This window comes from Melospiza georgiana, chromosome 29 (genome assembly GCF_028018845.1).
Source record: "Melospiza georgiana isolate bMelGeo1 chromosome 29, bMelGeo1.pri, whole genome shotgun sequence".
NCBI lineage: Eukaryota > Metazoa > Chordata > Aves > Passeriformes > Passerellidae > Melospiza > Melospiza georgiana.
Genome location: NC_080458.1, coordinates 1,547,754 through 1,572,254, shown reverse-complemented (window position 1 = coordinate 1,572,254; position 24,501 = coordinate 1,547,754). Strand labels below are relative to the sequence as shown.

The following is a 24,501-nucleotide window of genomic DNA, read 5'->3' as shown; positions in this document are numbered from 1 at the left end:
TGCAACACATTCCCTCGAACTCTTCACATCCATGCCCTTGTGCTAAGAGCAAAAAATCTACAGCAGCTCTATTTTGCAAAACAGCATGGTTAACACTTTGCACATCTGCAGTTAACATGTCTAGAATTTGTGATGTCTTGTTCAGCTCATTCTTTGCCCAGCATCCTAATTGTTTTGCTAAATTCATGGCTTTATTGGCAGATCCTCCTGGTAAGATAGTTGAAACCACCACCTGTTTGAATGTGCCCCAAAACCGTGGATCTCCTATCCTGCTGCAGTCTAAGTCATGTATGCTACGTTTTCTCCTGTTTGAATTTTGACTCAGCTGCATTAGCAAGGACACATTAGGATGAAACAGTGACAATTTTCCCAAAAAACAGGGTCCACCTTGTGGTTTAGCTGGTATACCATTCCATGCCCTGTCTCCACAAATCAAAAATATTCCTGTGGGTAATTTCATTGGTGCCGTGATATTTGTGCTGTTACATTGACTGTAATGCTGTGGAGAGAATTCACTCACATTCAGGGATGAATCTAGGGTGGCCCATGTTTCTTTAGGTTGGTTTAAATTCTGAGCACCCGAAAGTTTGAAGCTAAACCATCCACCAGCTGTAGTGTTAGATATGCTGGCATTTGTACTTCCAAAAAGATCCAATTCCTCAGGAGGAGAGTGCAAAGAGGTGTTAAGTGATTGGATTAGTAAGCATTGATGATAGCCATCACTCTGACCTGCAGTATACCCTTGTTGCACCGGCAATGTGATGTTTGACATGTTAGACATACATAAGGTTTGATTGTTTATCAAACTGCAAAATTCTCCAGGAGACCACACCGGAAGTCCCACCAGGCGTGTTCGAAATGGGTTAGTGACTCCTCCAAGACTAAGACAAAGTGATGATTGGTTAGTTTGATTAGCAAGTGTTACCCATAAATTTTCCCTTGGTTGACTAAAGTGTGTTACTCCTACTGCTTCACTTGCTACAGCATTGAGCAGTATTACAAAAACAAACCTCATTTTTCTTTCTGCTTACTTTGTTTCTCCTTTTCTTCCTTCTGCTTACGTTGTTTTTCCTTTCTTCGCTGTCTTTTCCCTGGTTTGCTAGATTGTTTATTGTAAGGCTGAGTCAATTCTTGAATATACTGATCTAATTCTAAATCAGCATCCTTGCTCACAAGTATAGCACGAGGTAAGTTTGAAGGCAAATCAGCTTTGCAGCGAGCTGCTATGATGCGTGAGGCTTTAGTAATTTCAAATATTCTAAGGTTTTCCTGTAACTTCCACCTAAGATATGCTATAACCACTTGTTCTGCACTCTCAAAGAGCTGTAATCCTGTCCGTCCTGGCAGGCCAGTACTTTGTTCAAGAGCTCTAACCCAGATATGATTTCGAATCCACTTTCCAAAACAAGATGTACACCATAAATATCCCAATGACTTCTGTGAATACCAATAAACCTGATTACAATCTGCACAATGCAAAGCTACTCATGCATAGCATTTATCTTTATCCTTTTTGCAAACATAACAAGGAAGCGAATGTAAGTAAGGACCAGTATAAAATTGTGTATCTTCAACCCAAAGCAACCAATTCAATGGTGGTGATCGCAAAGCCTCTTCAGCCTTTTTACTATATGAGGCTAACAGCTCAAGGTCCTTCTTTAACACAAGGTGTATCTTATTTTGTAATCGTAGTTCTTGTTCGTTATCCTCCTCAACAACTGTATCCTCCCGAGGGTCCCACAACAGTAAAATTGTTCTAATCATAGAAAATTAATTAGCAATCACTGATACCCCTATTCAAATGAGTTCCCTTTTTTGCCTTCTTTTTCTTATCTGTCTTCAATCTTGCTGCTCCTAATTTCACTGGTCCTGCCACTTTCAAACTTAATTTTTGCAACTTATCAATGCAGTAATCTAATGCTCTATCAGGATCCCCTTGGAAGGGTCCTACAACTGAATGCTGTGTTAAAGGCACTAATTTCCTACACCTTATAGAAACTATACGTGATTTACTTTGAACCTTAATTCTGTTTACAATACATTGTATTTCCCATCGATAATAAGCAAGAACCTTCTGTTCAGGAGACTCATAAAGATTTAAAGCTATATATGCGTTTTGCCCCGTTTGTCTCCTTAATTCATCTTGCCAGCTTTTTCCCCACGTATGCTCGTGTTCACAAGTATGACACCACAAATCCCGTAATAATGATTGTTCTATCCAAAAAGTTCTTTTACAACCCCCACAACGTAGAGCTATCCAGGCAGCACAATGTGGATTGTGACAGTCAAGGCAATGTAGTTTCGCTGGATCTGTTAAGTGAAAAGTTGATAATGAGTCAATGAAACCAATCAACTCCTGGGCCGTCCGGTAGTGACGTGTCAGTGCTCTGTCCACCGCTTCCGAGTACCCCTTCAATTGAAACAGTAGTGGTTGTAGGACTAGAAGCAGTTTCTTCCCCAGTCGCTCCCTGTCCTCCTCTGTAAGGCGATCCACCAGAGGCTGCATCAAAAACAGGTTTAGTCCACTTAGCAGGCACCCACAAAGGCCCTGTAGGTGAGGAAACACAAAGATACCCCCGACCCCAATATAATACTTTTGCAGGTTTTTCCCATAATCCTGTACTCGGGTTCTTATACTTAACCCAGACCTCTGTTTCCTTAGTATTTTCCTGACCTGACCTTGGATGATGTTTCATTGCAGGGGGGGTATCATCTTCCCCAAAAATGCATAAATGATTAATCACATACAAAACCTTAGCCAAACATGCTTGTGGATCTGTCAAATCTTGATGTTTTTCAATATACTGCTTAAGGGTACCGTTTGCTCTTTCCCGTAAAGCTTTCCTTAACTGTATCAGTAACTCATACAATCGTTTATTATTCACTTCCTTAATTGCTGCTTCCTTTATTCGTTTGACTACTCCTTCAACATACATAGAGTCTGTGACCACATTTAAAGGCTCCTGTAAGTTGGACACCGCCCATACTACTGCTAACAATTCCAAAGTTTGTAAGCTATCTGCAGGGTCTGCTGTGAGGAGTTGATGCTTCCATTGTCCTTTTTCTTGCCAGGTAACAGCAGCACACCTTGATTTCTTTCCTGCATCTGTAAAAACTGTAATAGCTCCTTCTATGGGGTTTTCTTCTCTTAAAGGTCGAGTGATCCAGTTCCATTCTGTCATCCATTGCAAAACTCTAGGCACTAATTTACTAGTCTCTACTTTAGCAGGTGACATCAATAATGCTTCTTGTAAATTCTTTGAATGTATCAAGTACCAGTCCAAGGTTTCTTTTTCCATAGGTAATCTAATAGTAGCAGGTTCTCTACCATCCACTTCAAGAATTCTGAGACGCCCCTTTTTGATTAATGCAGCCAATTGTTCAATTTTTGAAGATATTGTTTTCTTATGCTGTAGTGGTGGTGATAACCATTCCAACACCCGTATCTCCCCCGTTTTCTTTTGCAACTGAGAGAGAGCACCAAGCAAGTGGCAAGGGCTATTCCAAATAGTAAGGTCAATGGGGTGGTCGAGTTGTCGACGAGACACATACCCTTGCTGTACACAGTTACTAATTTGCTGCAAGGCAAGATAATGCTCCTTTGTCAGGTGTACAGGAGTAGTAGGGTCCACACCTTTTAACAAAGGCCGTAGGGCTTCTAATAAGTGATTTGGTATTCCCACAATAGGCTTCAGCCACTGTAAGTCTCCCAGCAATTTCTGTGCATCATGTAGAGTTTTAATGTCCAATTGTAATGCCAATTTTTGTGGTATCACTATTTGATCCGTCAAAGTCCATCCCAAATATTTCCAGGGCTTTGTAGTCTGAATTTTCACTGCAGCAATAACAAGTGAATATGCAGCAAGAGTATTTTTAATGGTGTTAATCTGTAAAGAGGAGAATGGCTGTTGCTGTGCAAACAAAATATCGTCCATGTAATGATATATTATAGTTGCTGGCCATTTACGACGTAGTGGCTGTAATGCTGCATCAACATAAAGCTGACATAAAGTGGGAGAGTTGCGCATGCCCTGCGGAAGAGATGTCCATTCAAATCTTTTATCTGGTTCCCCACGATTTATTGCTGGTAAAGTAAAAGCAAATCTCTTCATGTCATCAGGATGCAGGCCAATAGTGAAAAAACAATCCTTTAGGTCAATAATTAAAAGTGGCCAGTGTTCTGGAATCATAGCTGGATTTGGAAGACCAGGCTGTAAGGCCCCCATTGGTTCCATTTGGTCATTTACAGCCCTCAAATCATGTATCAAACGATATTTCCCTGATTTCTTTTTGATTACAAAAATAGGTGTATTCCAAGGGCTTGTGGACAGTCGTAGGGGCCCTTTTGTATATTGTTCCTGTACCAATTCATGGGCATGCATAAGACTCTCCCCTTTTAATGGCCATTGCTTAACCATCACCGGTGTATCCGTTTTCCAGGTGAGTGGAATGGGGAAAGTCCAAGCAATGGCAATTACCGCAAAGGGTGCTGATTAGTTAACACCACTCCCAATTGTGTTAAAATGTCCCTTCCAATTAAACAGGAAACTGTAGGAGGCAGTTGAACAATTGAAAACACAGCAGATATTTGTTGATTCTCAATGCACACAGACAAAGACGGCGACCTGCTTGCCAATGTAAATCCTCCCACTCCTGTGAGCATGTTTGATGAAGGAAATAGAGGCCAATGTTGTGGCCAGGCTTCTGGAGAAATGATGCTAGTATCTGCTCCTGTATCCAATAATCCATAAAGGGTTATGCTTTGATGCCCATAGGTAATTTCAACCTTTTGTTTTGGTCTATTTTGTAAATCCACAGTTAAAAGTGTAACACCAGTAGAGCCAAAACCTTTTTCATCCCGTGCTTGCCCAGTAAATGATTGTATTCCTGATGTCATTTGTGACAGTGGTACCAATTGTGCAATGCGTTGTCCTTTTGTAATTTTAATCGGAGGATAAAGGGTGTAAGCCATAATTTGTATTTCCCCTGTAAAGTCCGCATCGATAACACCAGGCAAAACAAATAATCCCAACATAGTTATAGAGGAACGTCCCAGCAATAATGCTCCACATGTTTGTCCATTTAGTATAAGAGGACCCTTTATTCCAGTGGGTATCCTCTCAGGCTGGTTCGTCATTAGTGTGACGTCTACTGCTGCTGATAAGTCCAAGCCGAGGCTCCCGGTTGTTGCGGGTTGCAGACAGGAGGTAGCAGCGATGTTACGGCAGCTGCTGGTGTCTCCGATGTCACGGCGGCAACTTGTGTCTGTCCCTCATTGCCGCATCGGTAACACTTGATGAATGGTCTCGAGCCTCTTTACGTGACTGCTAGTGAGCCATTTCGGAGAGAAGCAAGAGCAGCTAACACCTGATTTTGAGTAGACTATGCTTTTGCAATCCTAATCCTAATTCCTTTAAGGCTTCTGCTATAAATGCCTGTGAAGCTGTTGGCATTAATGCCATTCGCTCTAATGCTTCCTCAATAGTCTAATTTGCCCCTAAAGTAGCTAACACTCTTTGGGTTGCTGGATTGCTATTTTGCAAGGCACACCTGCTTCAATAGTGCCCTGCAACACCAGCCCGATCTATAGCAGTAGCTGTTCTATCGATAAAATTTCCAAATGATTCTTCTCTTCCTTGCTTAATACCCATATAAGCCGGTAACCCTCCTGGCTCTTTAACCATATCTATTGCAGCACGCACTAACCACATAGACTCTCTAAGTTTATCTGCTACCGATATCATCTGTGCCTCTGTACGTAAAAATGCCTCTAAGCCCATCAGCTCCTTTACTGTTACTCCATGTAATGGGTCATGTGCATTAAACAATAACTGCTGATGCTGAGTAAATATCAACCGAACTATTCCTCTTAAATCATTAGGACATAAAACCTGAGTATTAAAAAGATAATCTAGCATTTGCCTAACAGGTTCACTTTTTACTCCAAACTGACTAACCGTAGAACGTAGCTGAGTTAACAGCTTCCAATCTAAGGGAGTATATTCTGCTATATTATGCGTAAGGTTCCCCTGTGCATCATACTGTGGCGTGTATGTAACTGGACATGCAAGACTAGAAGCTATTTCCACCGCCTCACCATCCCCCATTTGCATTACTTCTTTCGCCAAAGCAGCCCAAGCTTCCCTCCTCTGTTTAGCCATCTCCCCCCATGGATCACGGTGTGCCCCTGGGATGGGATCTGGCCCTTTAAGGGTGCTATGCTGCTGGCGCTTCGGTGCAGACACCGAGTTTTCGCACGGGGGGGGCAGTGAAGCAGGGGCTGGCTCGTGTGGGGGAAGCCCCGCTGGAGCTGACAGTGAAACCGGAGCCGGCTCACACGGAGCCAGCCCGCGAGGAGGAACCAGCCCCCCCGCTGTAGCCGGCTCGGGCGAGGGAGGTGACCCCCCCCACCGAGGCTGTAACCGGAGCCGGCTCATTGAGGGGTAGCGGCGGAGGCAAGGCTGGCGGCGGAGGCGAAGCTGGCTTGCCCCTACTCCCACCATCCGACCCGCCTGAAGCTGGTGGCGGAGGCAAAGCTGGTTTGCTCCTACCTCCACCATCCGACTCGCCCTCCCCCTCTGACAGGAAAGGTGCAGACGGTTCCACTGCGCCTATAGAGAAATCCTCCACACCACTTTGCTGGGGACTCTTAGGCATAAGTACTTTAGTTACAGAGGGTGCCAGGGGATCATCTTCACGACCATACCCTATATTCCTCTTATGAGCTTCTGTTGCCCTTTCTGCTGCCTTTCTCTCAGAGACCTGCTGAAGTAACGTGTTATACACCACCCGCCATAACTTCCCGAATTTCTTTGCTGACTTATCATCGTCTAGTACTGTATCCCACAATATTTCCCCAAACTTTCTCCACTCTGACAACTCATGAACTGTATGAGGATTAGAAAAGATACCCTTAGCATGGCCATAGGCTAATAACCCTGGTAACTCCTTTTTTAAATCTATCCCTTTTATCCCACGCCGCTCTAAATAGGCGGTAAATAAATCATATGCCGCTTGCCTATCCATACCTATTAATCAGCGCGCGCTGTTGCAGCTCTCCAGGCTCCTGCGACACGTATTGGCTTAAGTCACCGTTGTGAACCTTAAGGGTGCTTCAAATTCCGGCACCGTCCCGGCTGCTGGGACCCAAACCCAACTTCCGGACCGTGGCGTAATCCCTTTTTCTTTTAATCCGAGAAAAAGGGCAGAGATTCGGTTATGCCCGCATTCTCCACCATTTGTCGACGGAAGGGAACCAGGACATCATTTTGATCATCACAGGCTCGATTTTATTGATCAGTACGGCGGGTTAAATACAGTTAGTAATGAGCTTCATACATATTGCAAAAGTTGAGCTCAGGATTGGTCAGCTTGCATATCAGCATCTACGCCTACTTCTACATTCCTATGGTTCTACTTTTGATACTTTCTACATATTCTTAGGATGTATTCAGGGCTAATCTCAACTCCCTATCCTCATGTTGCAGCAAGGTCGCTGCTGACTCTTCCTTTTAGCTTGCTGACTGCTGACTTTTCTCCTTCAGTTTAACCAGTGGCATTATATCAGTGTGGCCTTTCTCAGCTAACCAATTATTAATAATGCTCTCCACAGAGAAGGATGATGAGGCAGAGGAAGAGAAGGAGGATGAGGAGGAGGAAAAAGAGGACGAGGAAGAGGAGGAGGAGGAGGAGGAGGAAGAGGAGGACGAGGAAGAGGAGGAGTAGTAAGACGAGGAAGTTGAGGAAGAAGATGAGGATGAGGAGGAGGAGGAAGAGGAGAAGGAGGATGAGGACGAGGAAGAGGAGGAGGAAGAGGAGGAGGATGAGGAGGAGGACAAGAAAGAGGGGGAGGTGAAGGCAGAAGATGAGGAAGAAGAGGAGGAAGAGGAAGAGGATGAGGAGGAGGAGAATGAGGAAGTAGAGGAGAACCAGGAGGAGGAGAAGGAGGAGGAGGACAAGGAGAAGGAGGACGAGGAGGAGGAGGATGAGGACCAGGAGGAGGATGAGGAGGAGGACGAGGAGGAGGAGCTCCAGGAAGAGGAGGAGGATAAGGACCAGGAGAATGAGGACCAGGACGAAGAGGAGGACGAGGATGATAAGGAGGAGGAGAAGCTGCAGGAAGAGCAGGAAGACGAGGAGGAGGAGAAGGAGCAGGAGGACAAAGACGAGGATGAGGTGGATGAGGACGAGGACGAGGAGGACAAAAAGGATGAGGTTGAGGAGGAAGAGGACAAGGATGAGGAGGATGAGAAGGGGGAGCAGGAGTACGAGGAGGATGAGGACCAGGAGGAGGAGGACGAGGAGGAGGAGGACGAGGTGGATGAAGAGAAGGAGGACGAGGAGGAGGAGGAGGAAGAGGACAAGGACGAGGAGAACAAGGAAGAAGAGGAGGAGGAGGATTAGGAGGACTCAGAGGAAGAGGAGAAGGAGGATGAGAATTAGGCGGAAGAGGAGTAGAAGGAGGAAGAGGAGGAGGAGGAGGCAGAAGATGAGGAGGAGGATGAGGAGGAAAAGGAGGACGAGGAAGAGGAGGATGAGGAAGTGGAGGAGGACAAGGTCGGGGAGGAAGAGGATGAGGACGAGGAGGAGGAGGAGAAGGGGGAGCAGGAGTACGAGGAGGAGGAGGAGTAGGAAGAGGAGGAGGACCAGGAGGAGGACGAGGAGGAGGAAGAGAGGGACAAGGAGGACAAGGAGGAGGCGGACGAGGAGGAGCAGGAGGAGGTAGAGGAGGAAGAGGACAAGGAGGAGGAGGAGGTTGAGGAGGAGGAGGAAGACAAAGAGGATAAGGAACAGGAAGAGGAGGAGGATGAGGACAAGGCCAAGGGAGACAAGGAGGAGGATGAGGAAGAGCAGAAGGACGAGGAGGAGGAGGAGGATGAGGAGGAGGAGGAGGGCAATGAGGGCAAGAAGGAGGAGGAGGACGAGGAGAAGGAGGATGAGGACAAGGCCGATGGAGACGAGGAGAAGGACAAGGAGGAGCAGGGGGATGAGGAGGAGGAGGAGGACGAGGCGGAGAAGGACGATGAGGGCAAGAAGGAGAAGGATGACGAGGAGTAGGAGGATGATGAGGGTGAGGAGGAGGAGGACAAGGACAAGGATTAGAATGTGGAGGACGGGGAGGAGGCCGTGGATGATGATTAGGACAAGGATCAGGAAGAGAAGGGAGAGGCGGAGCAGGAGCAGGAGCGGGAGAATCCCGGAACTCCCAGTGCCCACACGCTGAACGTGCAGCCCTCCCTGCTCTGGGAGCATCACCCCCAGCCCTGAGCCGCAGGGGAGGGTGGAGGCCGAGCCCGCCCCGGCTCCAGGAAGGGGTCACAGGGAGGATTTTTTTGGAGAGTGTTCGGAGCTGGCAGATCCCGGACTCAAGCTCCGGATATCTCCGGGCTCCCTAAGAGGAGCTTTTTTGCGGGGAGAGGAGCCATGATCGCCCCTTGGGAGGGTCCGGGGGGTCCACGTGGGGATGGCCTGGTACCAACGGGGCGGGACATTGGTTTTGGGGATCCCCGTGAGAGCCTGGGCTGTGGAACGGGGGACCCCCTGGGTGGGGAGAGGGGAAGGGGCGATACCGGAGCTGGGGGACCCCCAGCAGCCCAGAGATGAGGCGGGGACGGGACCCCCTGACCCTGACAGGGGCATGTCCTGGGGTGACTTCATGATGCTCGTACCCCCATCGGTCTGTTTAGCCCAGAAATGAGTTCTGCACCTTTAAGGCTGGTTCTGAGAGTGAAGGGGAGGAGGAAGAAGCTGCAGTTTGTTTTCATACACTGCACTCACTCCTCTGCATTCCGGCTCCTGGAGTGTTGTGATGCCTTTAGGAGCTGGAACAGAGGAGCTAAGAGAAATAAAGTGGATTTTTATTGAAATGCCTTCAAAGGCCACACTCAGGCAGCACAGGAGCCACAGCTGTGGCTCTGCCTGGATGGCTTCAAGCTCGGAGCAAAAGAGGGCTTGGTCATGAGATCTCACATTTTAGCAAGTTTTAGTCCATTTGTATATAGAAGTTAACTGCTCAGTTAATAGTTTCAAATGATGAAGTTACATCTTCCTTGCTTGCTTGCCCGCTCTCTTCTCTCCATGTTGTTTATGCTTTGGGCCTGAAGTTTTAAGAGATTGTCCTTGAGTCTCCAGCTAGAAGAGGATTGTTTTATCTTCACCACCCTGTGACAAGATCCCAGTATAAAGCTACAAGCTGCACATCAAAACAGAACGGAAAAATTTAAAACCTAAAGTATCAGTTCTCTGTGGACAGACTGACAGCAGGACAGAGCTCTCCTTTGCTTTTAGTTAGTTTTAGCTCGCTGAGACAGAGAAGTTCCTTGGACTGTGGTTTTTGCTTTTCTTCGGAGCTGTTTAAACCTGCTCTGGACTGAACACCCAGAACAACACTGGCACCTCCCACCTGTGGCCCACCTGGCAGAGCCTGGGCTGCGGCATTTCCAGTGCTGGAGGGACCGATAACAGAGTGATAAAAGACTGATAAGAGACTGAATGAGCTGAGCTACAGCCCACAGAGGGACTTTTTGAGTTTGTCATCTATTTTGGAGCGGCAAGAGGTTTCATTTTTTAATATTGTTCATTTTTTGTGCTGGTGAATGCTTTGCCTTTTAAATAAACAGATTTTTCCCCTTTTCTCCATGGAAATATTTTCTCAATCCGGTTGGGGGAGGGGCCGCTTGAATCTGCTTTCTAGAGGAAACTCTTTTGGAGATTTTCTCCCCAATTTGCCCTAAACAGGACAGGGTGGTGGGAAGAGGGAAGAGACCCAAGTGGCTGGACTGGGGTGAGGCTGGAGTGGGGGACCCTGAAATTCCCCTAAAATCCCTAAGCAAGACCCTGGAAAGGGGGAATCCCCAGTACCCATGGGATCTCCAGCAGCCCTGAGATGGGGGGACCACCAGAACACCAGAGACTGGAAATGGGAAAATCCTGATGGCTTTTTTTGATTCACTCTTGATTTTTGAAGGTTTTTATGGACACCAGATGACTTCTCGTGATGGACTTGGGTGGGAGGAATCCCCAACCCAAGCCATTCACGTGTTTTTCCCCAAACCAGGATTTCCCATTCCCAAACCTTGGCTGAATGGAGGAGGAGAAGGCTACAAGGAAGAGGAAGATGCCCCGGGACACCCAGACAGGTCAGGAGGAAGTCAGTGCCCTTTTCCCCCTCTCTCCTGCTCCATCTCCCAGCCCAGCATGGCCCGTGGCTGCAGGACAACCCCACTGCCAACCTTGCCCTGTCAGGGATGCACTGGGGGGATCTCCTTCCCCTTCCCTCTGGCATGGAGGAAAATCCCATCCTCTCCTTGTCCTTCCTCCCCCAGACAAAGAGCTGAGGATGGAGACCAGGGAGGACAAATCCCCAGGGCAGAACCTGGTGGAAGAGGCCATTTTGAGTTACTGCACAGTGCAGAAACCCAGTGGGGAGGAAAAGCTTTGGCAATCCCACACAAGGATGGGCTCCAAACCCAGCCCAGGGTGCTCTGAGGAGGAAAGACCCACCCTGAGCCAGGAAGGTGGGCAGAGCTTCAGCCAGAGCTCAGAGCTGGTGGTCCATGAGCAGCTTCATGACAGCTGGAGGCCCTACGAGTGCTTGGAGTGTGGGAAGAGCTTCAGGAAGAGATTCAACCTGATCTGCGACCAGAGGATCCACACTGGGAACGGCCCTTCATGTGGGATGAACTTCAGCTACAGGTCCGACCTGTTGTCCACCTGAGGTTCCACACTGGGAATAGGCCCTACGAGTGTCCCAAGTGTCAGAAGAGGTTTCACACCAGCACCCACTTCCTTGCACATGAGCAGATTCACACTAAGGAGAGGCCCTTCTGCTGCCCCGACTGCTGGACGGTGCATCCACACTGGGGAGAGGCCCTACGAATGTCCCCAGTGTGGGAAGAGCTTCTCACACCACTCGTTCTTTACCCAACACCAACAGAGTCACTGGTAAGGGCAGCTCTGTGAGTGCCCCAACTGCAGGAGGAGCTTCATGCATTGCTCCGGCTTCATCCCTCATGGGAGGACCCACATTGGTCACAGCCCTGGTGACCCACATTCCCTGTGATCCATGTTGGGAAAACACTGGGCTGGGTATTCTTTTATTTTGGCCCTAATTTTCTTTGGATTCATCTTCATCCCTTTAAAACAGAAAAAATCAGGGTAAAAATCAATAAATTCATCAAAGACATCCAAAGCCTCACTTTTTACTTATGTTTCAGGGGAATCTGGGATTCACTGAGATAATTGGGAGAATCTGGGGTTTTTGGGGGTATTTGGTTTAGTTTTCTCCCTCTCTTGGCACTCAAAGAGACAAGAGGGTTTGATCTGTCAGCTCAATAGCACTGAAACTACTCACTCCCACCACAAAATTCCTCGATTCCACAACCCCTTGGTGTGGAATGTGGTTGTAAGGAGATTGGGCGAAGTGTGATGCAAATCAGGAGCGGTGAGATGGGCATTGGGTGAGGCAGGATGGGTAGGAGGGGGTTTGGGAGGTGGGAAATTGGGGAAGTAGAGCTTGGGAAGGAGGTCATGATATCTAGGAGGGCTGGGATGGGTTGGGGTTGGGATTGGGGAGGTGGGTTGGGGTCTGGAATGAGACAGCCAAAGTTTGGGGATGATGAAGGGAGGGGGAGCCCATTACTGAGTGAGTTCTTGAATAATCCACATTGCTGAAGAGATTTTGGAGTATCTCATGTTTCTGAGGCAGTTTTGGGGCAGTCCCCAGCTCTTGGGGATTTCCTGATGGCAGCTCCATGGAGCTCCATTGCCAGGGGTGGTTGCCTTGGGCATGAGCTCAGAGCTGTAGTCAGAGTCCGTTGCCTTGGCGCTGGAGAGCAGAGAAATGATGAACGGCCCCAGACATCTCCAGTGTGTGTTTGGGGGCAGGGTAAGTTCTGCATAGGTGGGGTGGTCACTGCCCCACCCCAGCCACTGCAGTCTCTGGTGCAGCCCCAAAGTGGCTGCCAAGCTCCTGGCACCCCAAAAATCCCAATTGTTAGAGGGACCAGAGCAGGTCAGGCTGTGACACGGGTGTGACACAGACACGTCCCACAGACCTGGAGCTCACAGCAGCAGAGATCCAAGACTGACTGTGGATCTCTCTCTCCCTCTCTCTCTTCTCCTGACTTCCTCTTCTCAAAATCTGGATAACTTGAAGTTGGACAGGTTAGAGTTAGCTCAGTCAGTGCTTTGTCAAGTGGTTTACTGTAATTCAATGCTTTTTCAGATTTCCCAAGTACCTTATTCTCTGAAGTTTGCAACTAAAAGTTTGTTCTCCACCCTCCTGAGAAGTTTGTTGTTTTCTCCCCTTGTCCATGTGTCCTGCAGACTGTGCCCCCTGTGCGTGCTGCTCCTCTGCCCTGGCCGGCTGCACTCACCCATCTTGCTGTGCCCCAGCATTTCTCACCCAGCGTTTCTGTGCCCTCCCTGGGCTCCCTGCACCCAGTGCTGCCGGCTCCTGGCACACAGAGCCAGGGCAGGAGCCCACCCTGCCAAGGGGCTCTGGAGCAGGGCGGGGGCTGCGATGGCCTCTGAGCTCAGCAGCTGCCCCTGGCATGGTTCCATGGAGACCTAGCACAGCAACGCTGCTGAGCATTGTCCCTGCTGAGGGTTGCACACTGCCGGGGCACATTCTCTGCCTGCAGGATTTGTGCCCAACCCAAGCACTGCACTGATGGCTCCAGTGTTGCTTTCCAACAAAAACAGGGGAAGGCCAACTGTGTGCAGCTCATGGTATTTTAGAGTGTCTAAAACTTGCTAAGTCATTGATCTTAGAGGTGAGATTCATTTGGAATTAATGGCATGGAGAAGTAGTGCAAGATGGAAAAGGGGAGCATAGAAATAAATAGAGGAAATTATTTCAAATGGTTTCTTTCCATTTTCATTTCACTTCTGGATAGCTGGTTCAGTTTTCCAGGAATCTTCTCTGTAATCCCGTCTGCTCTTTTCAAAAACATTTCCTGGAGAATGAGGTCGAGCTCCTGTCACAAGATGTGCCACCACGTGCAGCTTCATTTGTCTTTCCACACTGTGAGTGCAGCACGACTTCTGCAGCCAAGCAGGACAAAGGTTTAGAGAACTTGACAACTTGTCCTTTCTTTTGCTGGTGGACTGGGGAGTTGTGCCATTGGTGAGGTTTTCATTGTTACTGTTCTAGGCTAAGAAAACATGAGGTGATACCAGGACTTGTTAGGGAATACAAGCCTGGCTGAATGCAGAGAAAGAATCTCCAGAGCCTGCAGCCACAAATGGAGAGTTGTGTGATGATCATTCCAACCTGTCACTGGACATCTTGAAAATTATCTGGAATGTGAAAATGCTCTGACAGAGGGAGTTTGTTTCTGAGTTCAGTGTAGATGATTCCACATCTGGTGCCTTGGTACATAAATCAAGAGCACAATCAGTTCATGATAAGCACCAGAACAAGATGGACCTCTAAGAGCAGCTGACTGAAAGAATCTGAAAAGGACAAATGCAGGGAATGACCTGGTGAACTTTGCCTGGAAGAAGGGTGATTTTTTTTCTAATAATTACTAATACATTTTGGCTTTTGGCTTTCTTAGCATGGCCATTTGCATCCCAGATTCCCCAGGAAGTGCGAAGGCTGAGCTTGTGGAAGTGGCTGAAAGATGCCCTGTTCCTCTGCAGGGACATTCAGACTGGAACAGGAGCCGGAGCCTTCTCTGGGGAAGCCTCCTCCGAGCTGGAATTTGTGCCATGCTGGGAGAGGAGGAGGAGGGGGAGAAGGCTGGCGCTGTGTGGCAGGAGCAGGAGGTTTGGGCTGCAGGACATTCTGTCTGCGCCACTGCCCCACAATGGGCAGCCGTGCCCAGGGCTCTGGGCCTGGCCCCGGGTGTGCTGAGCTCCCTGGCCTGGGCTCAGGCTCCCGCTGGGACTGGGCAGAGCCTGGCCTCAAACTGGGGGCAGCAGCAGTGCAAAACACCTCTGGGCATCTACGTTTCCTGCTGCTGGGAAGGAGCAATGAAGCGAGTCGAGAAGTTCTGGTTTCTGCTTCTCCTGGTGGATTTTTTAATTTAATTCCACACTGCAGAGGCAATTTCTGTTATGGCCTCTGTCAGTTTATTCTATTTCAACAACGCCAGCAACAGGGCTGTGTTTGAGCGCTGCAAATGTGGCCTGTGTGACTTTAATTCCCCTCACTTTATTGCTCAGGGACCAGTGGGCATTCCAGTATCTGCCGATCTTTATGTCTGTGACAAAAATACTGACTTCACTGTCAGGAAAGCACCATGGGTAGCACCAACTGAGAGGCACTTGCATTTTTATGGATAAAATTCAGGTGGTAAGCAGAAGAGGGTCAAGAGCAGCCATGAACTGCAATTCCCAAGGCAAAGGCACCAGCAGCCTCCTGCTGTCACCTCATGGTGAGTCAAACAGAGCTGAAAACAGCGCTGGAACCCGATCCTTTCTTTCTCTGAGGGCTGGCTCAGGGCAGCACAGGCTTGGATCTTCAGAGGACAGCTGGCTACCAGGACCAAGAGGGACCGGCTCAGGACAGCAACGCAGAAGATCACTGGAGCACCGGACTGGTGAGAAATCCGGTGGCGGGAGTGGGAGACGTGCGCATGTGTGTGTGAGTGAGACGAGGGCCGGCAGCTGGACCTTCGAAGTGAGAGGGTCCCCTTAGCACTGCGTTTCCTGACTCCTGCGAAGGGGCAGGCCAGAAACAGGGGAAAGCGAGTGGAATTAGTGTGAGTGAAGTCGTCTCCCAAGGGGGAAAAAGGGCCCCCCCACTCCGGGCGTGCGGAGTGAATTACTGTGTATGAGTGGCACGCACCCCAAAGTCCTGACAAAGGGAGGTCAGGCACTTTTGTAAGTCTCGAGAAGGATTCGTGTAAGATTTGTCAGTCCTGAGAAGGATTCGGGTGTTTCACAAGCCCTGCAGGCAAAGTAAGTCCTGACAAAGGGAGTCAGGCACAAACCCCAGTGAAGGAGGCTGCGGTTTGCTTTAAGTCCTGATACAGTGAAGCCTAAAAATTGGCGGGTTAGGTGAACTAAAAAATCAGGCAGTTGTTTTTCCTGACTGAGGGACTGAGGGAGTCAGGCACGATCTGGATTCTTGGCCGAGGCTTCGTGTGTTCAAGTCCCGATAGATGTAAGACCTGACGCTGGGAAGTTGGGCAATCAAGAGATTGGGCAGTTGTTTCACTATAAAGTCCTGAGCATCAGGCAGAAATTTGAAGTTCAGTGGAGGAGGCTGAAGCTCCTCAAACAAGGTTTTTTGAAATTCCCGGTCAGTAGAGGCACCTTTGGGACTTTTTTTATTGAGACCTGAAAAATGGGATGTTGTAATAGTAAAAAGACCGGCAAGAGACCGAGGTATATACATCCCAATAGTCCCTTAGGAGAACTGTTAGTAAAATGGGATTCTATAGAGGCCACGGAGGGATTAGATAAAGTGAAAATGATCCATTATTGTATGGAAGTGTGGCCAGAATTAGAGTTGCAAGGAGGATGGCCTTGGTGTGGGACAAAGGATAAGTGGATGTGCCAACAATTAAATAATTATCTGACAGCTCGAGGCGATACTGATCCTGAGCAATTACTGTATGTATCTTGCTGGTTAAAGAGCACTGTTGGGGATGAAGGGGTGCGAATTTGTAAGGTACAGAGGAAGAAAGAGGGGAATGAAGGAGGGGATGATAGAACTAGTAAAAGATGGGACCCCCTAGATTATTTGCCTCCTTCTGCCCCTCCACCTTATAATCCTCTTCTTCAAGCACCTCAAATGGCAGGTCCGGTTCCTCCCCCGGCTGCCATCTCATTACCACCTGCTCAAATTCCTCCTTCTACCTCTTCAGCTTCTGCTATGATAAACCCAGTATCTCCTCCAGTTCCTTCTGCACCACCACAAGTGCCTACTCCACCTGCTGCATTCTCCACCCCTTCTCCAGCTCCGCTTAATATCTACTCAGACTCTTCTCCCCCTCCTATTGCTGTCCCTTTACCTCCTCCGAGTTGGGACACAAATGCTGCCTCACCCAGTAAACAGCTATCAGCAAATACACCTGCTGATGGGCAGAAAGTTCAGGGTAACCCAAAGAACCCACAAAGTAGTTTGGCATCTGAAGATGGGCCATACTGTAGCACCAGATCCAAGACCTCCAAGGCAGAGAGACTCTTTCGGCTCAGAGAGGTTCCTATGGGAGGAGTGGCGGGAGGTGTTGGCTTTGTGAATGCTCCCCTAACTGCTTCTGAGGTGAGAGGATTCAAGAAAGAGTTGGGGCATTTAGTTGAGGACCCAGTGGGCATAGCCAACCAAGTGGATCAATTTCTAGGTCCAAATATCTACACTTGGGGGGAGATGAATTCCATCCTGAGTATATTATTTTCCCCAGAAGAGGTCCAGATGATAAGGGCGGCTGGCATAAAAATTTGGGAGAAAGATAACAGTCCAGGACCCCAGGTGCCAACAGGTGAACAGAAATTGCCACTAACGGAGCCCAACTGGAACCCTAATCAGGAGGAGGAGTGGAAGGCCATGAGGGAATATAGGTCTTTGATAATACGGGGGATCAAAGAGTCAGTTCCCAAAGGAACTAACACCCAATTGGCATTTGAGGGTGCACAAGGGAAGGATGAAGCTCCTGCTGCCTGGCTTAATCGCCTAAGGCGGAACTTCCAGATGTACTCTAGAATAGACCCAGACACCCCAGAAGGTCAAATGCTACTAAAAGTCCAATTTGTTACCAAATCTTGGCGTGATATACGGAGAAAACTGGAAAAGATGGAAGATTGGCAAGAGAAGGACATTAATGAGTTATTAAGAGAGGCATTGAAGGTGTATTTAAGGAGGGAGGAAGATAAAGCAAGGGCCAAGGCTAGGATCATGGTTGCTGTAGCTAGAGAAAGTGCAGGGTGGGCGGGTCCACCACCAGGAGGAGGCAAGGATAGGTCAGTACTGTCAGGTACAAGAGGGATTGAGACACCTCAAGGCCCTTTGAGAGAACGACATTGCTATTACTGTGGAAAGGCAGGACACGTCAGGAGGTTTTGTAGACAGCTCAGTCTCGATGCAGCAATAGCTAGGGAACAAGATAATTTAGGGAAGATCCTTAGAGGTGACAATTAGAGGGTCAGGGGCTTTACACTATAGGGGACCCGATGCAACATCTAGAAGAGTCCTTGATAAACTTTAAAGTGGGATCCCTAAATGAAGAATTAGAATAGATACAGGAGCAGATAAGTCCTGTCTCAACAAAGTACTAAGAAGTATAGTATAGTATACTATAGTATAGTATAGTATAGTATAGTATAGTATAGTATAGTATAGTATAGTATAGTGAAAAACATCTGAAGTTAGAAAAAACAGCTAGGTAGAAAGGATATCCAATAGCAACAAAACTGGCCAGTAAAACTAAACTTGTAATAAGTGATGTGAAAGTAAAAGCTACCTTATTGTTGTCTTGTTGTGTGTGTGAGAGTGAGTCACAAAGTCAGCCTCAACTTCCCCGGCAGGTGGGAAGGGGGCAGTGGAAGTGTGTGTGTGACCTGCAAACCAGACTAGTGCTCCCCAGATGTGTGAGGGAGCCGTAGTTGTAAGAGCGTGAGTGACACGCAGACAGCCTCACAGGTGAATGTGCACCAGAGGCAACCAGAGCCAGGGCCCTTCCAAGAGGCCCAGGGATACTGAGACCTGTGTGCCAACCCCAAGGTGAGGGGAGCCACAGTGATTATCTAGCAATAATGATCCAGTTTTTGTCTTGAGGGTGTGAAGGAATGTGTGAGAATGAATATAGACAAATTAGAATAGAGGTAATGTAGATTGTGCATTACAAGTTTTACCACATCTCCTTAGAGAGAAGTGTACTGTGTAGAAGAATGGTGTAAAAAAAAAATATTTAAGTGTAAGGGGTTGAAAGAAGTATTTAAGCTGTAAGTGAAAGTAAGAAACAGAAGCCAGAGATAAATAGATAACATCTTGAAAAATAGAACAGAAAACCAGTGAATTAAATACACAGAAAAATAGGGGAATAAAAATACTTTGGGAGTTAAGTTAGCTGAGAAATACAACTCCTTGCAAAATACAGAGTATGTAGAAGTTGATGAGAGAAACATGCAAGCTATGGAAAAAGAGAAATTAACCAATAACATTAAACAGAGAAACTGAGTTTTGATAAAATCATTAAATAGCAGACCATTAAAGCCTGTGTTTGAAAGTCCATTTCAGGTACTCTTCCTTACTAATTCGACGGTGCAGATCAAAAGGAAAAGGTTGGACTCACATCACTCTCACCCCCTGGCATTGGACCAGGATTCAACACCATTTCTTTTCCTTCTGGCATTGGACCGGACTGCACCCCATTCTTCCTCTGGCATTGGACTGGACTCCACCCCTTTCTCCTTCTGGCATTGGGCCAGACTCCCAGTTTTCCCCTCTGGCATTGGACCAGAGTCCACATCACTCTCATCCCCCGGCGCTGGACAAGATTCATCTGCTTCACAAGTTAATTCACCTGAGTATACTGTGATTTAAAGTTGACTCTCAGAAGGAAGAGTCAAAAAGACTGAACTGTGTGGGAAAAAAAAAATTGGCATCAGAGTTCTAATATTGCTTAAAATGTTTTAAGACTGTTCTGTGTAAACTATGTTGGTAAAAAGTTTAAGACTGTAAATAAGTAATTCTGGTTAAGTTCCCCAATTTATTTCTAAAGACTCCAGGTTAATCCTCTACAGAACACTCCCCTGGGAGGGGAAACCAAAATTGGTAGGGAACAGACCAAGAGAGGTTTAACCAGAGAAACGGGTAGAAGGGACTCTAAAGAGCTTGGAAGCTTTTCCTCAGTAAAATTCCCCAAGAGGCAAGGCCGGGTGGGCAGGCTGTGCAAGATGACCCATACAGGACTCTTGGGAAGGGTAGTAATGATGGCTCTGATTGCTGGTGGTGCTCAGGGGAGCCCAGCTGAGCTGTGCAATGAATGCTACCAACCCCTCTGTGAGGAGGAAGTGAGCTCCTTGTCGTGAGTCCACATCAGTTCTAACCCTGATTGTGTAAACCTCTCCCAATTGGTCCTTTATCAGAAAAATAAAAGAGTGTATTGGATAGCATACAATACTGCCACTTTTAGGCAGCCACTCCTAGGAGAGTGCCCTATAGAGGAAGCCTGGTTGTGCTTTGAATGTGATGCTGCTGAAACAAGCTCAGCAGATCTAGTAAAAAGCAAAGAAATGGTGAAAATGGTAAGAAAAATTATTTCTTACAAGTATTTATATGAGTGTACTGGAAAAGAGATAAACCCCTTTTGGAACACATTTCAGGGGAGCCTTAAACCCCTAGATTTGATCTCGTCTGGCAGCTGCACCGCTAGAGTGATAAAACCAATTTTCTTATTACCCAAAGAAACTGGATCAAATTTGGGAGTTCCTATATATAATAATTTGGGAGAAATTAAACAGAACAGGCACAGTGAAATAGAAACTGAGAAAATCCAAAATTGTAAAAGCCAAATTCGGATCCCAATATCTATGTTAAACAAAGTTATCTGGCTCCAGGCAGTATTAAAGATAAAGAATTCAATTATTAGGAACATTTCAAACTAAATAAAAAGGTTAGCATGTGTAAATAATGAAGATCAAACTCCTACACTTGATCCCAGTGGGTGGAAGAACCTGGAGATTTTCAAAAAGGATGTATGGGAAAAGGTAGTTTTTCTCACTGTGTGTGTACTTGGAGGATTGCTCTTTTTACTATGCTTATTTATCTGTTTTAGTAGAATAGTACTTGCACTGCAGACCAACCTGAAGAAACCAAAGGAAGTAACAAGGTTAAGTAACCATGATTACCAAAGTGCACAAGAGATTTATAGTAGATTCAAAACAAAAAAATTAGGAGTTGATGCGAGCTTAGAATTTAAGCTCGATCAAAGAAAAAGAGGGGGGACTGTTATGAACAAAAATTTGGTTAATACTTTTTTTGTGAGAAAAAGTTACAAAAAGGCAGCCAGATCACTGTAACTGCCCAAGTTCTTCGTGTTTTGTTATTGTAATCACGGGTCGTTGTGGCTAATCGCTCCTTTTGTATTAGCAGAGCCTTGCCCGAGGCTAAGGTGTACTTTTCCCTGAAGGGTGAAGAGACCTGAGAGGGTGGGGGGGGGGCTATGCAAAGTGACTCCAAGGACCAGCATGCGGTGGGACGCCTACTCCAAACGTGCAGGAACCCTAAAAACAACGAGCCAAATAAGAGTTGAGAGACTGGAGTGATGTCTGGACGTGAGGAGCCGAGTGCTGAGCCTGCAGAGATGCGGAACACCTTCGGACCCTCTCGCCCTGACCATGGGAGTTGACCCCAGCGGTGAGACCAAGCTGACGGAGTGGGAGGGGCACCATCTGACGGGGACATCACACCCTTAAGGCTTCCACAAGGACTGGATTTCCCCCAGCTCTGCCCCTAGTGGACAGAGCTGCGCATATCCTCCTCCTCTGAGTCGCCCTGGGAGAGACGACAGGACGCTGCAGACCCGTTGAGCTGCCCTATCCTGAGCTGATCACTTTTAATAAAGGCACTAAAAAGGAGAAGAAGTCTCCTGGCCCTTGTTTATTTCAGCAAGTAGGGCCAAACCTCTTCTCCTGCCTTGGGAGGAGCCCCGGGCCTGAGGCTGTGAGGGGCTGTGAAGGGCCATCAGTCATGAGGGGCCATGAATGGCCTTGAGAGGCCATGAGGGGCAATGGGGAACTCGGAGAGGCCTTAAAAGTCTGTGAGGGGCTGTGGATGACACTACAGAGCCTCATGGCACCACAGGCCCATTGTTACACAGCAGCTACAGCAGGGCTGCAGAACCAAGGAGATCATTGTGACACTGCATAACTGTGGAAACCTGTGAGCCTACCAGGGAAAAGGCAGCAGAAATGCCCTGGAGAGACACACCGCAGGCTCTGGGCATTCCTCAAAGCTCAAAGTGAGAAAAAAGTCTTCCCCCTGCTGCTCTGCAGCACTATGTTAATTTGTCCCAGTTCTGTCCTCCCTATTGGCCTTTCCTATTCCTTTTTCCCTTATATGTTTATGTTCTGGTGAGTTCTCCCTTCCCTGTCTTCCCACTGGTGTGTAACACTGTCCATCTACTCTGGCATTTCCTATTGGTCCCTTCCCTGTGTACCATCCCTGAGCCCTCAGAGCATTGGGGCCCTGATGCTCTCCTCTGCACCTTCTTTGCCTGTATTTATACTCTGGACCCTCCTTTGTCTTTGTCTTTGGCCCCTGGACGCTTTTGGTGTTGCTCTACAATGAAGCACGTTGGAACTCCATGCCTGGACCCTCCCGTGTCTTCACTGCTGAGCTGCTGCATATGTGTGTCTGTGTCTCTGTGTGTGTGTGTGTGTGTCTGTGTCTCTGTGTGTCTGTGTGTGTGTCTGTGTGTGTGTCTGTGTGTGTCTATGTGTCTGTATGTGTGTGTCTGTGTCTCTGTGTGTGTGTGTCTGTGTCTCTGTGTGTGTGTGTGTGTCTGTGTGTGTCTATGTGTCTGTATGTGTGTGTCTGTGTCTCTGTGTATCTGTGTGTGTGTCTCTGTGTGTGTCTGTGTGCATCTCTGTGTGTCCTGTGTGTGTGTGTGTATGTGTGTATGTGTTTATGTGTATCTGTGTGTGTCTGTGTCTGTGTGTCTCTGTGTCTGTGTGTCTGTTGTCTGCCTGTGCTTGTGCTCTTATGGCTCCTGCCCATTGATACAAGGTTGTGTCCACCACCACCACGGACCACAACAATAACTCCTTTTCTTCATTTACTCTATGGTGTAAATGAACATTCTGTCTAATCATGATCAGAATCAATCAGAGCTGTATTTATATAAATTCATCTGGTATTCAGTCTTTAATCCTGTGGGACCAATTGTGTAAAAGTTCAATTCCACCTGTCCAATCTTTTACAGCTTTGACAAAATCTGGGGCTGGGATTGGATCCAGCCACTCCCAGTGTCCTCTCTTAGAAGGAATTTTAGAAGTCCAGGGGCCCTGCAGGGGGTTGAGGATCCATGGTGGCTGTTGGGTGTAATTTCTCCACCTCATGTCTCAGCAGGAGTTTCTCCAAAAAAGAAATAAAGCTTTTGCCTGAAGCTCCCACTGTGCCCATGACAGGAACCCCTGTGAGTGCCTGTGACAGATAGGTGCCTTTGCAGCCCAAGGTCCCCTGGGATGTCACCATGGAATGGCTGTGACTGCCTCTGACCACAGGGCTCTTTACCATCCCCAGAAAGCTCTTGGAGGTCTCCATGGAGCCCCTGTCTCTGCCTGTGACATTCCAGCTCTGGAACAGCCTGGAGACTCTTGGAAAGTCCCCATGGAACCCCTCTGAGGGCCTGTGAAAAATCTCATCCTTCGCAGGCAACCATCACCAGACCCTGTTGTTACTGTGGTCAGTATCCATGGCAACCATTATCAGGGTCCTGTTGCTATGGTCAGTTTCCATGGCAACCATCACCAGCCCCCTGTTGCTATGGTCAGTCCCGTGGCAGCTCCATGGAGACCCCATGCCAGAGCTGGTTGCCATGGACACCAGCTCAGGCCTGCAGCCAGATCCTGTTGCCATGGAAACTATTTGCAGCCCCATCCCCAGACTCATGGGATCCCAGAACAACACAACTGGCTGAGCTGGGAGGGACCCATCAGGATCCTCCAGTCCAACTGCTGGCCCTGCACAGGATACCCCAACAATGCCAGCCTGGGCCTGGCAGCGCTGTCCAAACGCTGCCGGAGCTCAGAGAGCCCTGGAGCTGGGACCCTTCCCTGCGAAGCCTGAGCAAAAACCTTTTCCTGACATCCAGCCTGAGCCTGCCCCGACTCAGCTGCAGCCGTTCCCTCCACTCCTGTCCCTGGGCACCAGAGGGAAGAGGTTCCCACAGCCCCAGCCAGGGACCCACTCCCGAGGCTGTTGCCATGGCCACCAGGGCTGGGACCAGCTGGGATGCTCGGTTTCAATGGGCTGGGGTTCAGGAATGGGATTCCCCAATTTTTTACTCCCGCTAAAACTGCGCTGCCCTCCCTGCCCTCCCACCTCCCATGGAAAGCACAAAAGGCAAAGATCCCAGGCTGGGATAAGAAGAATTTATTGGGAACAGGAACAAGATAAGAAACAAATGGAACAGAAACAATATTGATAACAGAAGGGATAAATAAAACTTTGACAGGGAAAACTACAACACAACTCACTGGGTCTGCCTGGCCACAATTTCCCCTGCCTGGAAAGGACACCCTTCTCCTCAGGGGAGAGAGAGAGAGAGAGACAGTCCCTTTCCTGCCCCTGGCAGTGACCTGAGGTGGTAGTGAATGTAATGACACGGCCATGGGCAGACCCTCATGTTTTTAAATGACACATCATGCCATTGGGAGGGGCAGGAAAAGGGACAACTGTTTTCCCAGCATGGATCACAGGAAAAATGGATCACTCTTCCCAACATGCGACTTCCAATGGGGAAAGAAGCTGGAGCTGGGCATGAAGCTCTTCCTGCAGATGGGGCACTCACAGACCTTCCCTTACTGGTGACTCCATTGGTGTCT

The 24,501-nt window shown here is 48.0% G+C and overlaps 1 protein-coding gene across 1 annotated transcript in view; it reads right to left on the bottom strand.

Annotated features, from left to right (window-relative positions):
• Positions 1-24,501, bottom strand: part of LOC131094397 (zinc finger protein 418-like) — a 206,275-nt gene that overhangs the window by 165,349 nt on the left and 16,425 nt on the right. The window lies entirely within an intron of this gene.